Raw genomic sequence first — 21,852 nt, 5'->3', positions numbered from 1 at the left:
CAATTTCCATGACTGCAGCGGCTGGAAAAAACGTTATAGCGATTGTTGTTGTTCATACCTAGGAGCAGCTAATGATTCATAATCATAATGGCCCCTTAAGCTCAACAGAAATAGCAAGAGCCTAAGAAGCGTTGAAAGCTATGTTATGATATGACGTGCTACTACATGATGGATATGGAGGGCTGAATGGATTTCCCTGTTTAACTGGTTGGATAAGTTACCTGGGAACTGTGGTATAATAAAAGAGTTGCCATTGTGTGCTCAGTCCAACAATCTGTCCTGCAGAGTGCTTTCCTTCTAACCTCAACTCAGGAAATATGAAGGGGCTCAAGGCTTCTGTAACATACTGAGACAGGAGACGTTGGTAGGGCAACATGCTTTAATGGAGGCACGTTACAAGAGAGAGAACACGCGGGCCGGGCCCCGCTTATGTACAACTCCGGGAACCTCCCTCCAGACAGGCCAGTCCAATCATGGCCTGTTGAACTTCCCGCCACAGCTGGTGATTGGCTGGGAGTTCGTGCCCTGCGCTGAGCAGCCCGGGGATAGCCCGGTCGCTCCGCGCAGGGTCGCGCTGGCTGGTTTTATGTTATTGCGTAGTATCGTTATCTCGATACACTACACCCCTCCCCCCCTAGTTGCTGTACATAGTCTCTTAGGTAGGCGGGAGGTTGGCGCTCCCGGGTGGATCGTCTAGGAGCTGCCTGTGGTGTCGGCGCTGCTTCGGCCGCGGGAGTCTCTCCGGGGGCCGAGGCTGCTGTGGGTTGCTGGTTGATCTCTGTGGGTCGCTCGGCCTCTGCTGGTCCAGGGAGTTTGCTGGCGGGCAGGGTCAGTGCTGGCATTGTGGCCTCTGGCAGACCCCTAGCCGGCTCTCCCCCGGGTACTTCCTCCTCCACGTCGATCGGCCCTTCCGGTAGAGTGCGGCGGCGCAGCTGGTTGATGTGCCGCCGAAGAGTTTGGCCCCCCTCTGTGGATACCTCGTAATGACGGGTCCCAATTACCTGCCTCACCTGACCCGCCACCCACATGGGTCCCTGGGCGTAGTTTCGTGCGAACACGGGGTCCCCCGCGAAGAACCCTCGGACTGCCTCCCGGACCTCCGGGGACCCTCGGATGTCCGAGGCTCGGTCGGGGTGTAGCCTGTCGAGCCTCGTGATGAGTTTGTGCCCCATGAGGAGTTCTGCCAGGCTCACCCCCGTGACCGGGTTGGGGGTTACCCGGTTGTCGAACAGGAAGGCGGCTAGTCTGTGGTCCCAGTCACCCTGCACTATCCGGCCCAGGGCTTCCTTGGTCGTTCGGACCATTCGCTCCGCCTGTCCGTTGGTGGCCGTGTGGAACGGGGCGGACCTTATGTGTCTAATCAGGTACCTCTGCAGGAATGCCTGAAAGTCCCCAGAGGTGAAAGCCGCCCCGTTGTCTGTGACAATAGTGTCCGGAATACCATGGGTGCTAAGGGCCCGGCGCAGTGCCCGTATTGCGGCTGCTGATGAAGTGGACGCTACTGGAATGACCTCCAGCCATTTGGTGTAGGCATCCACCATGATCAGAAAGATCTGTCCCTGGAAGGGCCCCGCAAAGTCTAAGTGGAGCCTGGATCAAGGTTTCCTAGTGGTTTCCCACCATGTGATCGGGGCGCTTGGTGGCTCGGGGCGTGACTCCTGACATGCACTGCACCTCCGCACCCAGTTCTCGATCTCCTCATTCATCCCCGGCCACCAGACGTAGCTCCTGGGTCTCATGGAGTGACTCCAGAACTCGCTTCTGCAGCGGGGGGGGGGGGGGACCACCACCCTGCTTCCCCATAAGATGCACCCTTTGTGGGCTGCTAGCTCCTCTCTCCTCATTTTGTAGGGCTTAAACTCTTCCCCCATGCTCCCTTCTGGCCACCCCCTCACCACACAGTTGAGAACCCTTGCCAGTGTTTTGTTCCTCCCTGTAGCCTTTGCGACCTCCGCGGCGTGGAGGGGCTGTTCCGGGAGGGATTCGACCAACATGACCAGGTGTGCGGGGGCTGGGTCAGGTTCTGTGACGGGTAGAGGCAAGCGGCTGAGCACGTCCGCATGGCCCATAGCCTTGCCGGCCCGGTGGACCAGTGTGTACGTGTATGAGTTGAGGAATTGGTTCCACCTCAACACGCGCTGTGAAAGTATTTGGGGGGTTTGGCGGTCTGGGGCCAACAGACCTAAGAGCGGCTTATGGTCCGTAGCTATTGTGAACCTCTGCCCATACAGATAATCATGGAACTTGCGGACCCCCGCCACGATAGCCAGAGCCTCCTTGTCTATCTGCGCGTAATTGCGCTCGGTCGGTGTGAGTGTACGGGAGTAGTACGCTACCGGTACCTCCCTCCCGTCCGGGAGTTGGTGTCCCAGGACTGCTCCCAACCCATAAGGCGACGCATCGCAAGCCAGGATGACGGGGAGGCCCTCGTCAAAATGGTGGAGCACCGCATTGGACACCAGGACATCCTTGACCGCCTGAAACGTGGCGGCTTGTTGTTTGCCCCAAACCCAAGGGGCTTTTTTGTCCAGCAACCGGTGTAGGGGTTCTGCTAGGGCCGCCTTGTGGGGGAGGAATGAATGGTAAAAATTAAGCACCCCCAAGAAGCTTTGTAACTCCGCTTTGCAGGTGGGGGCCGGGGCTTGCACGATGGCCCGGGTCTTTTCCTCTGTTGGGTGGATTCCCGCTGCGTCTACGGCGAAACCCAGGAACTCCACCTGTGGTACCCCCAGCAAGCATTTCTCCCTCTTGACCTTGAGACCCGCTGCCTGGAACCGGCGGAGCACCTCTCTTAGGCGGTTGCCGAATTCTTCGGAGTCCGGGGCGGCGATTAAAACTTCATCAAAGAACGGTTGGACTTTGGGGATCCCTTTCAGGAGAGCGTCCATTATACTTTGGAAAATCCCCGGAGCAACGCTAACCCCGAACTGTAGCCTCCGCACTCGGAAGGCCCCCCTGTGTGTCACAATAGTTTGGGCCTCTGCCGTCTTAGTATCTACCGGGAGCTGTTGGTAGGTCTGTGCCAGGTCCAGCTTCCCGAAGATCTTAGACCCCGCTGGGGCAGCCAAGACGTGGTTCACCACCGGCACTGGGTAGGGGTTATCCTGCAGTGCCTTATTTATTGTGCACTTATAGTCGGCACAGATCCGCACCTCCCCGTTTGGCTTGATCGGGGTTACGATGGGAGTCTCCCAGGTGGCGTAGTCCACCGGCTCCAGGACCCCTTGGGCAGTGAGGTGGTCTAGTTCAGCCTCTATTTTTGGTTTCAAGGCGAACGGGACCCGCCTCGCCTTGAGCCGGATCGGCCTGACCGTCGGGTCTAGTGGTAGGGAGATGGCCGGCCCTTTGTAGCTCCCCAGGGAGCCGTCAAACACGTCTGGGAACTCTTGGCATATCTCCCCGAACCCCCTGGGTGTTAGGGTTTGCCCCACCCCCTCCAAGCGGATCCCCAAGGGCTTGAACCACGCCAGTCCTAGCAGGGTGGTAAGCTGGCGCTTTACCACCAGGATGTCCAGCGGGCCGTAGAAGGACCCCCGCTCGACTTGCACCCAGGCCCACCCCACGATTTGCACCGGATTCTTCTGAAAGTCCCGGAGTATAAAGTCCGCCGGCCTTAGTTGAAGCCGCTGGCGGGGGCACAGTTTCCTCAGGGTCTCCTCTGCTATAATGGAAATGGAGGAACCTGAGTCCACCTCCATTTGGCAGGGGTTCCCTTCAATGAGGACCGCCATTTTGATCTTGTCGGGGGTGGCGAGGGGCAAGTTCAGTACCTGTAGGGTTGTGGATGCTGTGGAGTGGAACTCCGCCGACTCGTGGTGCGTGGTCGGCCTCCGGCGGTTGGGCTTGGCTCGGCAAGCCCTTGCAATGTGGCCGGTCTTTCCGCAGCTCCGGCAGTCCCAGGTCCGGTACTGGCAGTCCCTTCTGTCGTGGGGGTCGCCGCAGCTGGCGCATTTGGTGGCCGGCGGTCTCTCCGTCGCTGGGGATCGTTCGGCCGCTCGGGGTCGTTGCGGCGCGCGGTTGGTTGCCCCTGCTGGGCGACACAGCTGGAACGCTTCTCCCTCGTCCTGCCGGTCGGGGTCCAGCTCCTCGTGGTGGACTGCGTCGGTCCTCGCTCTGGGGAAGGTCTTCGAGGTTGAACGCCACTGGTTCGCTGAAGGCGCTCCGGAGGGTGAGGTCTTCCTTCGCGAAGAGCCGCTGCTGGAGCCTTTCATCGTGAAGGCCCCAGGTGAACCGATCGGCCAGGGTCTCCTCCAGGTGGGGGAAGTTGCAGCTGCCTGCGATCTGGTGTAGGGCTGCCAGGTAGTCGGCGGCCGATTCTCCCGTGGCTTGGTCCCTCCTGTGGAAGAGGAACTGGCGGGCCACCCGCGAAGGTTGGGGCAAGAAATGGCCTGTGAGGAGCCTGACGACCTCCTCGTAGGACTTCTCCGTGAGTCGGGCAGGGGCCGAGAGACCTTTAGCGATCTCGAAGGTGGCCACCCCGCAGACGCTCAGGAGAACGTCCCTCTTCATGCTGTCCTCTGTGATCCGGTTGGCCCTCAAGTAGCATTCAACCCATTCCGAGTAGGACTCCCAGGCCTCGGGATTCGTGGGGTTGAATATCTCGATGTGACCGGTGGTACCGCTTTGGTGAGCCATGCTGATGGCGGCAGCGGTCATGGCCTGTGGGTTGCCCTGTCTCCTATGTAGCCGACGTGGCTAGAATCCCATCCTCGTCGCCACTGTAACGTACTGAGACAGGAGACGTTGGTAGGGCAACATGCTTTAATGGAGGCACGTTACAAGAGAGAGAACATGCGGGCCGGGCCCCGCTTATGTACAACTCCAGGAACCTCCCTCCAGACAGGCCAGTCCAATCCTGGCCTGTTGAACTTCCCACCACAGCTGGTGATTGGCTGGGAGTTCGTGCCCTGCGCTGAGCAGCCCGGGGACAGCCCGGTCGCTCCGCGCAGGGTCGCGCTGGCTGGTTTTATGTTATTGCGTAGTATCGTTATCTCGATACACTACACCTTTTTCTTCCATTGTTCCAGTGGCTGATTGCTTCCTAGCTTTCTCAGGAGGGTGGACCTTTCCTTGTGAACTGGAGAACTGATTGGTTGATAGATCCAGCCTCATTACGGCTGCAAAGCCCCTGGTCTGGGTGGGGGTTCCCCGCCTGGGAAGTTCCCAACCCGCTGGCCCACATTGGGCTGGCAGGGGGAACCTCTCTGACATCGTTGACGTGATGATGTCACCCGGAAGTGATGTCATTGCACTTTAGGCATTTCGGGGAAAACTCTAGCCATTTGGGAGGGAAAACACCTTATGAAAAATGCGGCTGTGTGAACTTGTGCTGTGCTCTGTGTATTTAAAGGCAGAGACTTACTTCCTCCTGTTTATTTTTGCTTCTCCCCCATCATCTGTCTCCCTTTGTTCCTTCCTGTAGCTCCTTGCATCATCATCTTCTCTCTCAAGGCCAAGCTAAACGTGACAAGGTCCTCATGACTGCCACTTTTCAATTTCAATATTAAAAGCTTAGTATTGCTGAATAAATAGGTGAAGGACTGTGAAGGGTTAATTCTTCACAGAGCTAGAGAACCTTGAGCGACAGCTGTTCCAAACAATCTGATTGTTGGATTGTTAGCATCAATTGAGCAGAGAAAGACTTCCAAACTGGATGCTGAGAAGAATTCAGTCTGATTTCAGCTCTAGCTGGGTAGAAAAAAGTGCAATCCTGCCCTGACAGAGAGCAGTATAACACAGAAAGGAGAACTGGGAAAGCTGGTAAGGACAAGTGGGTAGTTAGATGAACACTCCCATTTGGTTCAAGGAAAGGGAATAGATCTAGAGACAGAAGAAAATTCCCCGCCCGGTAAAAATTCCGTACAAGGAGTTGGTTCTGAAGAGTGAAAGATCCCTGGTCTGATCTGGTCTGGTGTGGAAACTGCCTTTGGAGACCTTAAGAGTCAATTAAAAACTCAAGAGAAGTACTGGGGTTTCAAGAGAAGAGGCTTGGGTACTGGAAAGAGTGTACCAGCTTTCTGGAAACCAAAAGAGTCAGAGAATACTCAAAGAAAGTGTACTGGAGTATTTGGGGAAAACACTGCAACAAAAACTTCTCAGTGGCTGATTTCGCACTGACCTTTTACTGGCGCGACCACCCTCCTCACGCCGGCGGATCTGCAGGGATTTCGCACCAGAAGCGCCGGCGCAGCCAAAAGAGCCGGCAACTTCCGTCGCGAAACCCGCTCAAACGGAAACCGCCAAGAAGCAGGAAAACGTTTGAGCGGGTTTCGCGACGGAAGTAGCCGGCTCTTTTGGCTGCGCCGGAGCTTCTGGTGCGAAATCCCTGCAGATCCGCCGGCGTGAGGAGGGTGGTCGCGCCAGTAAAAGGTCAGTGCGAAAACGCCCAGTGTGAAAATTTAAGCCACTGTGAAAAGCTTGAGAAACTCTCATTAGTCTGAAACATAAGAACTAAAGTCTGTGTGTGTACTGATTTTACCTCAGAAATTTTCAACCCCTGATCTCACGTGACCTTTTTCCTCTATGTTAAATATATTTTGTTATTTCTAAAATTTAAAATGCCTTGAGTGTTATTTAAGTTAAAGGGGGCTCCCTCAGGTTCCTGGGCTGAGGCAACAGCCAAAATATTGTACTGGGAACAGACAGAGTTCTTCAGCAAAGAAGAGAACATGGCTCAGTCAGTAAAGAGAAATGGAGGGAAAATCTTGCCTCTGAGGAAGGGAAGTGGATGCAGTGGGGGGGGGGGGGCAGTCATAGCAACTTTCAGAACTGATATCAGAATTAGACAATTATGAAGAAATTGATACACAAAGGTACAGCAGGCCCGTAGCTATGGTGGGCCCTGGGGGGGAGGCCCATCCTTTCAAACCCCGCCCCAACTATATGCCCCTCCATTGGAGGCCCCTCCATTGCTGCTGGTTTCCTCCTGCCACTCAGAACATCTGAGCAGGCAGCTTCCAGTTGGGATCCTGCAGAACTGGCATGGGGGCTAAGGCGCAGCTTCCCTCCAAGTCGGTCGATGGTGGGGAGAGGGAGGCATGCTCTTCACATGCCCTGCCTCTCCCCCAAGCCTTCTCCCACTCCCCTTTCAACATCGCCCCTAGCATCCCAGGCTTGGCCATTGGAAGCAGCAGAGAGTTGGGGCGATTTAAAACCCAGCCCGATTCCATGGAACACTTCCTGGAAGGCTGCCAGACTATCCTGCAGGTACCTTCAGTTGGCAAAGGGATGTGTGGAGGAGGAGCATATGTGTATGCGCGGACACTGGCTTCACTTTGCATGCCTGCAGTACAGGCATCCAGGACCCTGGGCAGCTGGGCCAGGCAATTGCAGGGAAAGGTTACTCCCAAGTGGACCTTTCAGAGTCCGCCAAAAAATCCCCCTGTGTGCCCCACCAAACTTGGAATCCTGGCTACGGCCCTGGGGTACAGTGAAACACAACATAGTAACAAAAACCCCTGATATATTTAAGTAGGTAGCATTGTTGGTCTGAAGCAGCAGAACATGGGTCGCGTCCAGTGACACCTTTAAAACCAAGAAAATTTTATTTAAGGTATAAGCTTTGGTGAGCATGCACACTTCTTTAGGTACGCTGAAATGGAAGTTATCAGTGCATACATATAGGCAGAGGGTGAGCAGCAGATTAACATACAACATAATGAAGATGTTTAACAAATTCAAGAACCAAACAGGAATAACAAGCTTAGTTTATAGGGTTATCATTTGTTTGGATTTAATTCTGGGGGGAAAACATCATAAAGGAAATAATTATATCAAAATTGGAGATAGATGGGCAGATGTACCCTTCTTAATTGTGGATTGCTGAGAGTAATTAACTGATACTCTGCCACAATGCTCCGTCTCCTTTCAAGCGGGGAGGCAAGCTTACATCATAGAAACCTTATATTTCTTTGGAGTGGAGCACCTGGCTGTGTAGTGTATACATTCTGATTGGATGGAATGTAATGGCATGGTCTCAATTGAACATCCTCATTATGTTGTATGCTAATTTGCTGCTCACCCTCTTTCTATATTTATAGTCTTGTAACTCCCATTTCAGTGTATCTGAAGAAATATATGTAAACATAGAATCATAGAATTGGAAGGGGCCATACAAACCATCTAGTGTCCAACCCTCTACTCCATGCAGGAACATGAAAGCTTATACCTTGAATAAAAAAATTGTTGGGAAGAAAGTTGATCATTTTCCTTCTTAGTACAGTATTGAACATCTCTGATAACATTTAATTAGTGAACTGAAATTCTGTTTTATGATGGCTTCTTTTTGTGGGGTGGGGGAGGTTGTTCCCCTCAAATTTCTTAGATGCTTCTTTCTCCAAAATTACAACTTCCTCTGCAGCTTGATATGGAATTTGGATCATAAAAACTAAAAGTGTTATCCAAAGCAGAGTTACACTGTTCTAAGTACACTGAAATCAGTCAGCTTAGAATGGTTAAGATTGAACTGTTAGTTACTTTACAAAAATAGACAACAGCTTGCATTTTCCAAGGCCAGTTCTAATATTTGGAATCTTTTACATCATCTGTCATGGGCCCTTAAACCTTACCTCACTTTTCCTTCTCTTTCTCCACAACTCACTTGCTTGCAGTGGTGTGACAGCTGTAACAACAGGGAAATCTCATGAAGTCTTAGACTTTCCAAGTAATATGTGTCAAACAACCTAATAACAACATGCTCCAGTAAGCTCAAGCAGAGAGTCCTCCTCAGAAAGTCCTCCACAAGACTTCATCATAGTTTCCATGAAGGAGAAAGAGAAACGTTAAGCTCATTTATTTTATGTTAATAAAATTATATGTATGGGCAGGGCTTTTTTGGTAGAAAAAGCCCAGCAAGAACTCATTTGCATATTAGGCCACACCTACTGACATCGCCATTGTTTTATGCAGGGCTTTTTATAGAAAAAGCCTAGCAGGAACTCATTTGCATATTAGGCCTCACCCCCTGACACCAAGCCAGCCGAAACTTTGTTTCTGTGAATTCTTGCTCAAAAAAAGCCCTGTGTATGGGATGATATCAGGACAGAGTGGATATATTGCATGATTGTTACCCAGTCCAGAGAAATTATTCTTGGCAGAGACTGCATTAAAGGCTTATGGGATCTTCCTAGGTCTCGATCAGGTTATACTGCGTGTCCTGCTTTTTTCCCCAGAGGTATATTTTGCCCAGGTTTTCTGCAACAATAGTATTTCCAGATGACTCTTGAACAAAATAAGAATTATGTATCAGGGGGATCTTTCAAGACTAACATCAAGCCCCTAGGAACCTTATGTACAGTGTAATTATAGCTTCCTGCATCAACACATAACATAATAAAAAGAAGCTTAAAAGTGACTCCTGCGTCTTACCAGTTCTTTCCTTTCAGCAATACCATGCTCCATTTGATTGCCTGGCAAGAGGAAGGAACAAAGCAAGGTGCCTTGATACCATCTTTGCATGGTTTGTTGTGATGTTGAATCACACTTGCTTTCCCCTCCCCAGTCTGTATGGTGTTGAACAACAGCATTTCCTTTCCAGCACTTTACAACACATTGGAGACTGTGCTTGTTTACGCTTGCTACCACCAGTCAGTGTTGTTTTGCATTGAACAAGCAGCATTTGATCCCATTTTATTTCCCTTTCTGCCATTTTGCTGCCGGCACTGGAGGTAGCAGGGGGTTCAGATGGGTGGCAAGGGAAGTTGTTAGCTGAATCCTGCAAATGCGTGTGAAATGGCAAGATTACAGCTGGCTTGTCAGCGCTTGTGGTGTTGTGATCCTTAAGGGAAGGCAGGCTTTATATGGAGGCTTTAGCAAGTTGTGCCGCTCTCAGAAGGAGGCAGCTTGGGCTGGAGAAGAATGCACTTGGCTCACTCAGTTCAAAGCAGTTTAATTTAAAATGCCCCCTCCCATTCCTGTGTACTCTTTGCAGAGACCTGGAGTGTTTTGAAAACACACCGTTGAAACATAGCTTCCAGCTGCACCTATTATTAGGTGCAGGACCAATTTTCTTCTATGAGTATCATGATCTATTTTATATTGAATTTTTACCTACTTGTGGAATGTACTTGACAGCTGTACCTACAACGCACTTAACTAAACTGGGTTTCACAAATTTGCTAGTGTGTACCAAACTTTGAAATTAGGTGATGGGAGGGTGGGCATTTTTAGAGTAAGCTGTGGTGTATGGGTTGTGAATGAGTAATTTTGTAGAAGTATGCCTTCTGGTTGGTTGGTTGCTGTGCTTGCTGTATTGGATCATGAAATAGGATTAATGAAATATTCATTGATTCATTATTATTCTTGTTCTCTTAATGAATCAAATGTACCTGCTTTTGTCTGTCAGATGCTGGAAGGTATGCTTTAATCAAGGCTGGTTGAAGCATATTGTCACAATGTATATAGGAGGTCACCCAACAGCAGTGTAAACTGCAGTGCAATGTAAACTACAACCTCTACTGGGAAGCTTCTTTAAATTGTTGTCACATGATGAAACACTCCACAAGGGCCACTTAGCATAAGCTGTCAACTGCCACATTCAAGGATTCAAAACAGTCTTTGCACAGCAGCTGTCATAAATTCACCACCATTTAATTATTGCTTGGAACCAGTGCCCTTTTTTTTGTAGAAAAAGCCCACCAGGAACTCATTTGCATATTAGGCCACATCACCTGGCCTGGCAGCACATGGCAGGTCGGGCCAGCCAGAACCCTGGCCAGCCCAGGCGGAGCTCGGCTCCTGTGGGCTCCAGCAGAAAAAAAGCCTTGCTTGGAACTAGGAGTTGCCATCTAATCTCATGTAAAGCCAGCTCCAAAACTAATTGGGAGGTTCATGCTCAGGCAAAGAATTATAGAAATTTTGGGGAGAAGCTACAAAAGTTTCATAACAGTTCTCAAATTATATTTCTGGACCTTTTTTGAATTTATATTTTTATTAATTTTAACAATTTCAATTGATACAATATCATTGACATCTGATGAACATTAATCAAAATAACCATTTGTAACCATAACAATCAAGTTTTATAGTATGAGAAGCTGAATGAAACTTATGTTCTACATATATATCCAGTAGGTAAAAAAATAAGTGAGCATTAAAACCTAGTATAGGGTATCACACATAAGGTATGGGTTGTAAGGCAGAAGACCCGTTCGTGCCATATACTCTAGGAATGGCATGTTCTTCTGTGCTGTTGCTGATTCTCACCTAAAATTGATCCCTGTCAGATCAAGAACCTGAGGGAATTTCAAGGGATGCTAAGGGAGTTGGGATCAGCCTAGCCACAGGTCTTCTGACTTGGGATACTGAGGCTCTACCACAGATTCAGGTGTCCTTTTTCATGGCCAAGAGCAGATGTTCTGAACATGAAGACTCTGCAAACAAAGCCTCATCTCTGTTACAAAAAGCAATGGGTCAAATTTTGCTGGCACTCCTGCTGCTCCTGACAATGAAGTTGGTTTTCATAGTTTGTCATGATTTCCAGCCAAATGATTCTTCTTGACAGGACACACATCTGTTTGCCAAAGGCAGGGACTAGGGAAAGAGTGGGGGTGGATGAAAAACAAGTTGGCTGGAACAATGGAAACAACATGGAATTGCTGCTGGTACATCACATTGAGAAATTAATACACTTTGTACAAGCATCTCTATGGGAGAAGAAGACGGAATAGTAAACAATGCAAAATCACAAAAATGCTGAAGAAAAATATGGTAAACTTGGGCTTGGGACAAGACTAGATGAAATAAACATGGTCTGCATTTTTACAATGTTAAGTGGTTCTCAGTGATTTGTAACTGGATCCCAAAAGACTACTCTTTTAGGGTTACAGGCCATATGAATATGTGTTATAAATACGTTAAGACTCATATATTTATTTCTCCATCTCCTTTTGTAACTGGGTACATGATTCCATTCTAAGCATCCTTCTAAGCCCATTGGATTTAGAAAGGTGTAACTTTGCTTAGGATGGCACCATTGGTCTGAGAACAATAGAACTTAGAGCAGCCAACCTAGGTCAGACCAATGCTCTTTCTAATCCTGCATCCGGTTTCACACAATGGCCAAATACATGACTCCAGAAGTCCTTCAAGCAAGGCATGGAGGTCATAGACATCTCTGTCCTGTTGTAGCCTCTCTTGTGCTTCCACCACATAATTCAGTCTAATTCAGGAGTTGGCCAAACTTGCTTAACATAAGAGCCACATAGAATAAACACCAGATGTTTAAGAGCTGCAAGACATGAACAAATATTACACACATGTCTTTATTAAAACTATTAATACTTTCTTTCACAGAAAGATAAAATACATATGTATGAGCTCTACAACATGACCATGCTAGAAGGAGACTTTTTAAAAAACAAAAGCTGGGAATAACAGTCCCCATACAACTAGCATAGGGAAAGGTTAGGGAATTATTTTTGGCACCATTGGGAGAAGGAAACACACACAAAATTATTGACCACTGTTTGCATTATTATGCGTTTGCAATATTATGTGCCTTGACACCAAAGTTAGTAAATACAGCTTCTACAAGAGCTATGATACTAAGGGAAAACCCCGCATCACCTTTTTAATCCATCCCTTCTTCCAGTGGCTCCTTTGGCTCTTGCACTCTCTTTTCCTGCCTTAGGTCTCTGGATGACCTCTGTGGTAGAGGAGAACAGCTTGCAAACTTGCCTATTTCCTCCTCCTTCCCTGTTTCACACATAGCAGAAATAGTTGCCTACCTATGGATCAGTGCTCAGAGGCTAACTGAGGTAATGATGCTAAGCATGATTACTTGATAGTAAGTCTGCATTAAGTTTCTCCTTGACCTCCGGGAGCTGCACTATATGTGTGAAAGAGCCGAGCTGCAGTTTGGTCACCCCTGATCTAATTGGTCTATCAAGTTTTTTTCCTTTAATAAGCTCAGTGCAGAGAACATGTTTCTACCCACCACCATTATCCAGGTCACCAGGTAAACCAAATTTTGCAAACCACTGTAACTCACCCTACTTTGGGCTGCCTTTGAGGCTGACCCAGAAACTTCAACTGATCCAGAACATGGCCACATGGGTCCTTGCTGGAACCCCCCCGCATGGCACATATTCAACCTGTACTGTGTGAGTTGCAATAGCTTCCAGTGGAGTACCAGTTCAGGTTCAAGGTTCTAGTGTTCACCTTCAAAGCCCTTAACAGTCTGGGACCAATGTACCTTCAGGACCATCTCTCCTGATATACCCCCAGAAAAGCTTTATGCTCAGGTGATAAGAACTTTGTGATGCTCTCCAGCCTAAGAGACATCCAGCTGTCCTCAACTAGGGCCAAGGTTTGGTGGAACTCTCTGCCTAATAACATCTGTGGCTTGAGGGACTTTTTGCCATTCCACAAGGCATGTAAGGCATTTGGTTGAGGACAGCAACAATTCTCCACTAGTCTGGCACTCCTCTTCCTTTCCCCACCCCCTTCCTCTATGGGGCTATTTCTAGGGATCTTATTACCATCAGACCAGTTTAGGCTGCTGTAAATTGTATTTTTATGTATTATTTGACTCTGGAAATTTTTATTTTCTTTCATAAGATTTGAAAAATTTATTACTGTTGTATGCCACCCTGAGCCCTGTTTTTAGGGGGGAGGGTGTAAAAGTTGGATGTAATAAGAATAAATAAAGCAATTTCTAAGTACAGCTGTCATCCTTGGAACTAAGTTTTGTTCTGATTATTAAAACCAGTCCAAGTGAGATTAGTAAAAGGGAACACAGGCAGTGGCAAATCAAATGCAAAACTGTTATCAGGCAGGCAAAAAGGGACTATGAGGAGCATATTGCAAAAAACATAAAGACCAACAATAAAAATTTCTTCAAATATATTAGAAGTAGGAAACCAGCCAGGGAAGCAATGGGGCCCTTGGATGACCATGGGGTAAAAGGATTACTGAAGGAGGATGGAGAAATGGCTGAGAAGCTGAATGCATTTTTTGCCTCTGTCTTCACCGTGGAAGATGAGAAGTGTTTGCCCGCCCCAGAACCACTAATATTGGAAGGGGTGTTGAAAGACCTGAGTCAGATTGAGGTGACAAAAGAGGAGGTCCTACAACTAATAGACAAATTAAAAACTAATAAGTCACCGGGTCCGGATGGCATACATCCGAGAGTTCTGAAAGAACTCAAAGTTGAACTTGTGGATCTTCTAACAAAAATCTGTAATCTTTCATTGAAATCTGCCTCTGTTCCTGAGGTCTGGAAGGTAGCAAATGTCACCCCCATCTTTAAAAAGGGTTCCAGAGGAGATCCGGGAAATTACAGGCCAGTCAGTCTGACTTCAATACCGGGAAAGTTGGTAGAAACCATTATCAAGGACAGAATGAGTAGGCACATTGATGAACATGGGTTATTGAGGAAGACTCAGCATGGGTTCTGTAGGGGAAGATCTTGCCTCACTAACCTGTTACATTTCTTTGAGGGGGTGAACAAACATGTGGACAAAGGAGACTCGATAGATGTTGTTTACCTTGACTTCCAGAAAGCTTTTGATAAAGTTCCTCATCAAAGGCTTCTTAGAAAGCTTGAGAGTCATGGAGTAAAAGGACAGGTCCTCTTGTGGATCAAAAACTGGCTGAGTAATAGGAAGCAGAGAGTGAGTATAAATGGGCAGTCTTCGCAGTGGAGGACGGTAAGCAGTGGGGTGCCGCAGGGCTCGGTACTGGGTCACATGCTCTTTAACTTGTTCATAAATGATTTGGAGTTGGGAGTGAGCAGTGAAGTGGCCAAATTTGCGGATGACACTAAATTGTTCAGGGTGGTGAAAACCAGAGAAGATTGTGAGGAACTCCAAAGGGATCTGTTGAGGCTGGGTGAGTGGGCGTCAACGTGGCAGATGCGGTTCAATGTGGCCAAGTGCAAAGTAATGCACATTGGGGCCAAGAATCCCAGCTACAAATACAAGTTGATGGGGTGTGAACTAGCAGATACTGACCATGAGAGAGATCTTGGGGTCGTGGTAGATAATTCACTGAAAATGTCAAGACAGTGTGCGTTTGCAATAAAAAAGGCCAACGCCATGCTGGGAATTATTAGGAAGGGAATTGAAAACAAATCAGCCAGTATCATAATGCCCCTGTATAAATCGATGGTGCGGTCTCATTTGGAGTACTGTGTGCAGTTCTGGTCGCCGCACCTCAAAAAGGATATTATAGCATTGGAGAAAGTTCAGAAAAGGGCAACTAGAATGATTAAAGGGCTGGAACACCTTCCCTATGAAGAAAGGTTGAAACGCTTAGGGCTCTTTAGCTTGGAGAAACGTCGACTGAGGGGTGACATGATAGAGGTTTACAAGATAATGCATAGGATGGAGAAAGTAGAGAAAGAAGTACTTTTCTCCCTGTCTCACAATACAAGAACTCGTGGGCATTCGATGAAATTGCTGAGCAGACAGGTTAAAACGGATAAAAGGAAGTACTTCTTCACCCAAAGGGTGATCAACATGTGGAATTCACTGCCACAGGAGGTGGTGGCGGCCACAAGCATGGCCATCTTCAAGAGGGGGTTAGATAGAAATATGGAGCAGAGGTCCATCAGTGGCTATTAGCCACAGTGTGTGTGTGTGTGTGTGTATATATATATCTATATATATTTGGCCGCTGTGTGACACAGAATGTTGGACTGGATGGGCCATTGGCCTGATCTAACATGGCTTCTCTTATGTTCTTATGTAATGTGTTCCAAGGATTGGGTCCTTTAACTGGATACAAAGGTGATGAAATTGCCTTGAACCAAGAGGAAAGGCAGGATATGTTTTAATATAATTAATTAATTAATCATTTGATAAATTTAATTGTTTATTAAAATGGAAGGATACCTTTTGTGATCATGTAGGGGGCATAATGGGTTTGTTCTAAGCAATAGATTTCTATTCAAAATTCCCTTTCACATAGAACAGAATGTAACCTTTGGTTCCAGTCTCATGGTTAGTGTGATAGAAACTCACGTGATGCAGAAGTCTGCCAAAACAGGGCTGACTGCATGGGTCTCTCCGATTATATCAATATGCTTTCTCTTGGCAGGGTCCAGTCAGGTGAGAAAAAATCATTTAAGTCATTCCCATAGGTTTGAAATAATCATATACATTGTACTACGAGGAAGAGGCTCTTGTGTCACTGTCTCTCTGTTTGTGAATGATGGGATCCTGACATTGCAGTCCTGAACAAAATTACATCCTTCTAAATCCACCAAAGTAAAGAAATTTAGAAGGGTGTGACACTGTTTAAAATTGCAGTTAGTCATCTGTTTTTCCAAAGGAGATGCTCAGAGCTGACTGGCCACTAGCATACATGGACATAAGCTTGGACTACTCCATTATAGACAAAAGCTAAACCATGGTTTTGACCTAAGGATGTGACCCCATGCATATTTCTGAAGGACTAAATCCCACTGAACATAGTAGAGATTACTTCCAACTAGACAAACATGATTACCTTGTGAAACTGTTGGTATAAAATACATTTGACCTGGGGAAAAATTAGTCTGTTATGACTATCCAGTAGCCTTCAATTAGGTTGCCAATTACATTGTTCAACTTTAATTATGATTGTGTTCATTGATTATTAACAAACATTTATAGCTTCATAATATTTGATGGATGTTATGTAGTGGCTGACTGAGTATTGTGTAAATTGCAAGTTAATATTCTGTTAATATTGAATTAACACTTATTACCCCATCTGATTATCATTATATAAATCTTCATTAAGGTGTGATCATAAGGTCAAATGTTACTGTAGTTTATGAGTATGAAATTCACATCTGCTCATTGATTTTTTTTCCTCTAAAAAGATCATCACAGACTCATTCATATAGGATGCATTGCAGCAGGATGGAGACTGAAATTAATGAAATCTATGCAAGTGCCCTTTGAATTCAACTTTCCTGGGCCTTGAGCACCCTCCATTTATGTGAAATAGAAAGTATATAGTAAGGTCAGCCAGACAATGACCAGTTTTCCTAGCAGCACTGTGTGGTTGGATACAACAAGCACTAGGTCTTCTGTGTAGCACTAGGTTTCTTTTTAAAATTTTATACATAAATTATATATATGTTTACCATTTTGTTAGAGGTTTTGGTTTTTTCTATATTTTGTTGGCATTGCAAATGTATATACAGGTTTTATATGTAATATATGTACAGTGTACATTTGTTTGTACTGATTTATTGACACAAAATGAAATTTATATTTTACTGATGGGCGGAATTAGGCTTCCCAATCCCCAGGTCCCAGTGGGGGATCCCCTGATTTTACAGGCTTCCCCCTGCCCCCAGCCAGCTGGCCAACGGGGGAAGCCCCACCCCCACAGCCACCAGTACCTCTACATCTCCTGCAGGTTTAGAAACAAGTCTTAAAATGTTTGTGTGTGCCTTTAAAGTTGAGCAGGAAATACTTCATGGGGAAGCAGCAGCCTCTGGGAACACAGTCACTCCGTTTGTTTTGCTTTTGTTTCAGAGCAAGTGTGTGTGTGTGTGAGAGAGAGAGAGAGAGAGAGCAGCGTAGCCGTTGTAATTTTCAGATGTCATTGTGGAGGAACCAGACCCAATGAGAGAGAGAGAGAGAGAGAGTGTGTGTGTACTTTTCAGAAGTCTTTGTAGGAAAGGCAGTAATAGTGTGTGTGTGTCTCTGTGCTTGTTTTGCATTGTTTTCAGGGTCTTTGTATAGGAGCCTGTTTATGGGAGAGAGGAAAACTCCACCTCTCTCCCTTTTTATTTGCCTGTGTTAGCCTGAAGAACAGCAGTTCCTGTGAGTAAAGCCCCAGGGAGATCACAAAAATGTGAGCTTGCAAACTCTGTGCATTTTGGCTGCTTTTTGTGTGTTTACACTTTCATTTACTAGAATTGCAGCTATTGGGGGATGAGGAAATGATGACTATTCAGGTGAACTGTACTACTGTATTTTTATGCATTTATTTTGGAATTGGGAAAGTCTGGCTCCGCCCCAAAGTCTCGTGGCTCCACCCCCAAAGTCCCCAGATATTTTCTGAATTAGACTTGGCAGCCCTAGGCAGAATAGCAAATACAATGATAGTAAGGACTCATGGGTTCTATTTGCACAACGAAGTGAAATTAAAAGAGGGATTCAAAGACTGAAATAGCGGGTATAAGAAATTCAGAATCATATGTAATTCAAAATTACATATGAAGGTAGCTGAGACATGGTGGATTAGTCTCTGCTTTCAGCTGAACCTACTTCTTCTGTATGTGTGTGTGTGTGTGCACATCTTGGCATGCTCTGGGGGCAGAAATAAGCCCAGAATAATGTAGATGTAAGCTTGCTGGTGGACTCAAGCAGGATAGGAAGGTCAAGAGAATGTTACTAAAAAGTATTATTTGTGATCTTAACATATGGATCAGACCAGCATTCTGAGGTCTATAGAGTTCTGTAAATGTCTTATTTTCTCCCAAGCAACCATTTGAAACTGCATTGTCAAACTGTTTTCTTATCTTTAAACTCCAATCTTCATTCTTTTTCTCTAAAAGTACACTTGTGTGAACAGAGCTGACAAAAGGTGAGAGCCCTGGAGACCAGAAGCTTTTATTTAGTTAAACAGGAGAGAAATAGAAGCAACTGAAATGTCGCTTCATATCCAATTCATCATTTAAAAAAATACCGAAAGTTCATTTTTGAACTAGATTGTGAAGCTGTTCATCAGTCATGGAGCAATAAAAATTAAAACAAAAATAGATGTTGCAGACTTGGACCTTAATGGCCACCTGGTTGAATCTGCTGCTCTTCAGAAGGAAAATAACAAGATAATAGAGCAGTCTCTATTGGTTACACACATAAACCTTAATCAGAGAGAAAGCCAAGATTCGGCCCTCCAGAGACCAAATAGGAAAGAAAAAAAATGAAGCATGATAAAATATAATGAGGGTTTAGTATTTCCAACTGCTTTCCAACGAGTCTCACAGAATCTCTGCAAGATTGAACCAACTTGATCTCACTTTAGGTGTACCATATAGTACCAGCTACATGCAAGAAGTGTTATCTCAAAAGCTGCTTGCTCAGCTGGTCCAGGGAGAAAGGCTCCTCTATTCTAAAGGATCTTGAGATCCCAGGACTCATCTTCTGAATAATTAATCCACTGATTACTGATTACTAATCATAGTCCTGGCAAATAAGGATCCCTAAAAGACACGCTAAGTCAGGCCTCATCCAAAATGAGCCCACATCTTGTTTAATCTATTGCAAAACAGAAAAGCTTCCTATCACTACCACAGGCCAAGATTGTTATGTCTACACTTATTGTACAATTTGTCTAAATCCAGTTGGCTTGTATCCAAGAAGATCCACTTGTGTAGCAGACCTACCAGAACAGGAGTTCCCCACTTCCCCTTGCTTCTGCAGGACTGCAACCCACTGAACATCTCAGTTTTGTTCCTGGAGAGCAGAGCATCTAGAAGAGGGCTGGGGGCAAAGCTGGGGTCTTCATTGGGAAAACAAAATCAGCAGAAACAATAATCCTCTCTTCCAAAAAGCCTGATTCCTCAGAACTGTGTGGTTGAATACAACAAGCCATTTAGCTTCCATGCTGGTGCAGTACACTTGCTGGAGCTCCTTGGCCTATCCTGTTTTCTAATGAGGATTAAGCCCTTTGTATAGTACCCATACCATTTCTGCATGATGCTTGCACATAGCGCAGTTAGTGTTAGCTACTGTTTAGAAATAAAAAAAGCAGCAGAATAGTAGTACTAATCATAGATAAGGCAGAAAATATAGTCCTTATTTTATTGATTGATATCCCATTGTGGAAAGTGCTATCAAGTTGTAGCAGATTTATGGCAACCCTGTAAGAGTTGTGTTTTGCCATTGCCTGCCTCTTCGTAACAACCTTGGACTTCCTTGGTGTCTTCCATCCAGGGCCAGCTAGTGAAAGCATTCACATCTGACAAAAGTAGGCTAGCCAGCCAGATTAGGGCTTATATAAATTATTTAAAATTAAAAAACAAACACCCTTCCTATGGCTGGTGATCCAGTGGGGGTCAGAGGAATCTTCCAACAGCCTTCAATCCTCCAGCTGCTCAACCTTCTCTATTACTGTTTTCGCACACAGCTTACTTCGCAGTCACAATCCTGTTCCCTCCGCAGCATCTGTTGGATTTCCCACCATCTGTGCCGGAGTTACAGGAAGTGCTGCGGCTTTTGCGTAGCAAACGTAAACTGGGTTTTAGCGGTTTATGTTTGCTACGCAAAAGCTGCGGCACTTCCTGTAACTTCGGCGCAGATGGTGGGAAATCCGACCAGACGCTGCGGAGGGAACAGGATTGCGACTGCGAGGTAAACTGTGTGCGAAAACAGTCTTTGTCTCTGTTTTCACAGGTCAACTTTAGCAATGCTATTGTATTAGGCATTAGAGCGCTTTTGGCCCAGATATAGTGTACTCATCAGGCAACAGGTATTCCAGTTTAATTAACCTGGAGAAATATATTGTATATATTCTATTCTATTGGTTTTACCCTTTGGGTTCAGGCTGGGTTTGACTTTGTGTGAGCTTCTTTCTGCTTTTGCATAAAGAGACTGAATGACTAATTTAGCCAGAGAGGGCTGTCAGTCCATCCTACTGTTACCGACAGCTGTTGCTACTGAGGGCCTGCCAGGTGGCAGACCATACTGTGACTCTGTGTGTGTGCTACTTCCATACCTCACCTCCCTCCTCTCACCTTGGTGTCACCTGGTTGTCTGAGGATATTAAGCAAGCTATATGGGGTTGGTGAAATCTGAGCATAATTCCTTAACTGTGGAGGCAGCAAACACAGTAGATATGCAGTTCTGATGTTGGCTCAGGGGCAGGTACCATCTCATTTTCAGGAAAGGTTAAAAGCTGTCTAGAACTTGGAAAATATGCAGACAGAACACATTTTTAATGCCAAAAAGAGATTGTGGTAGCCAGTCCTGGAGAGCAGATGCACAGTGTAACAGATGCTGTCTTGTAACAATTTTTAGGAGGAAAAAAATATAGTTCACAACCCTGACCTCACATTCCACTGACTGGAAGGTGATAGGAATATTTGAAGTCTGCTGCCTTTGGGTACATTTGAGGAGGAAAATGAAATATTGTTCCACTAGGTAAAGATAGCATGGGCAGTTTCAGAAGGAAGATGGTAGGCAGGAGAATGGTTATAGATAAGAAATATTAACAGGTTACTTGGATCTCCTTTCATGTGCGGGAAAATAGTGCTAGTACAGTTCATTTTAAGGTACAAAACTGAAATGGAGTACCTGTTAATGGGCATTTAAAGGCGAATAGAATATAATCTTTTAAAGCTTTGTGTAGGCAATGCTTGTGGCATGACGTGCCTTAGGTAACTGTACCAAACTGCATATGATAATGTAGCTACCCTGTGACCCCATTGGGTTGAGGAAGAGGGGTTTAACAACTTCCTGCTTATGTCATTTCTCCAATTGAAAATGTTCCCTCTTTCTCAAGCTGCTTTAAAGTCCTAGCAAAAAATGAAGACAAGTATCTGTATTGTTCCTGGTTTTTAATTTGTTTACAAAATTTATATCCTGCCTTTCTGCCTTTAAAGGGCCACCAAGGTGGCTAACAATTTAAAGCATATAAGGGGAAAACGGTCCATGATGTAGCATTTTCAGTCAGAGGTGAGAGAGCTAAAATGCAGTTTCTCAGTTCTGGTCCATTTCAGTCACCCACAACTGCTGCATTTTAGAGAAGCTCAAGAGTTTCAGTAACATAATTTCTTCAAAACCTTCATTTGTGCCATTGTGGTGAATGGACAGTGAACTGGATTAAGAACTGTGAGGCTAGCATTTGTTCTACCTCTTTCATGGATACTACTCAATGGGCAAGTTGCTTGCAGTTCCAGTTCCATAT

At 46.1% G+C, this 21,852-nt stretch overlaps 1 protein-coding gene across 3 annotated transcripts in view; it reads left to right on the top strand.

The window, feature by feature from the left end:
* Positions 1-21,852, top strand: part of LSAMP (limbic system associated membrane protein) — a 2,408,919-nt gene that overhangs the window by 1,993,595 nt on the left and 393,472 nt on the right. The gene's annotated exons all lie outside the window — the stretch shown is intronic.

This window comes from Heteronotia binoei, chromosome 3 (genome assembly GCF_032191835.1).
Source record: "Heteronotia binoei isolate CCM8104 ecotype False Entrance Well chromosome 3, APGP_CSIRO_Hbin_v1, whole genome shotgun sequence".
NCBI classification, from domain to species: Eukaryota; Metazoa; Chordata; class Lepidosauria; order Squamata; family Gekkonidae; genus Heteronotia; species Heteronotia binoei.
Note: the sequence above shows the minus strand (reverse complement) of the source record. Positions and strands in the feature narration are given on the sequence as shown.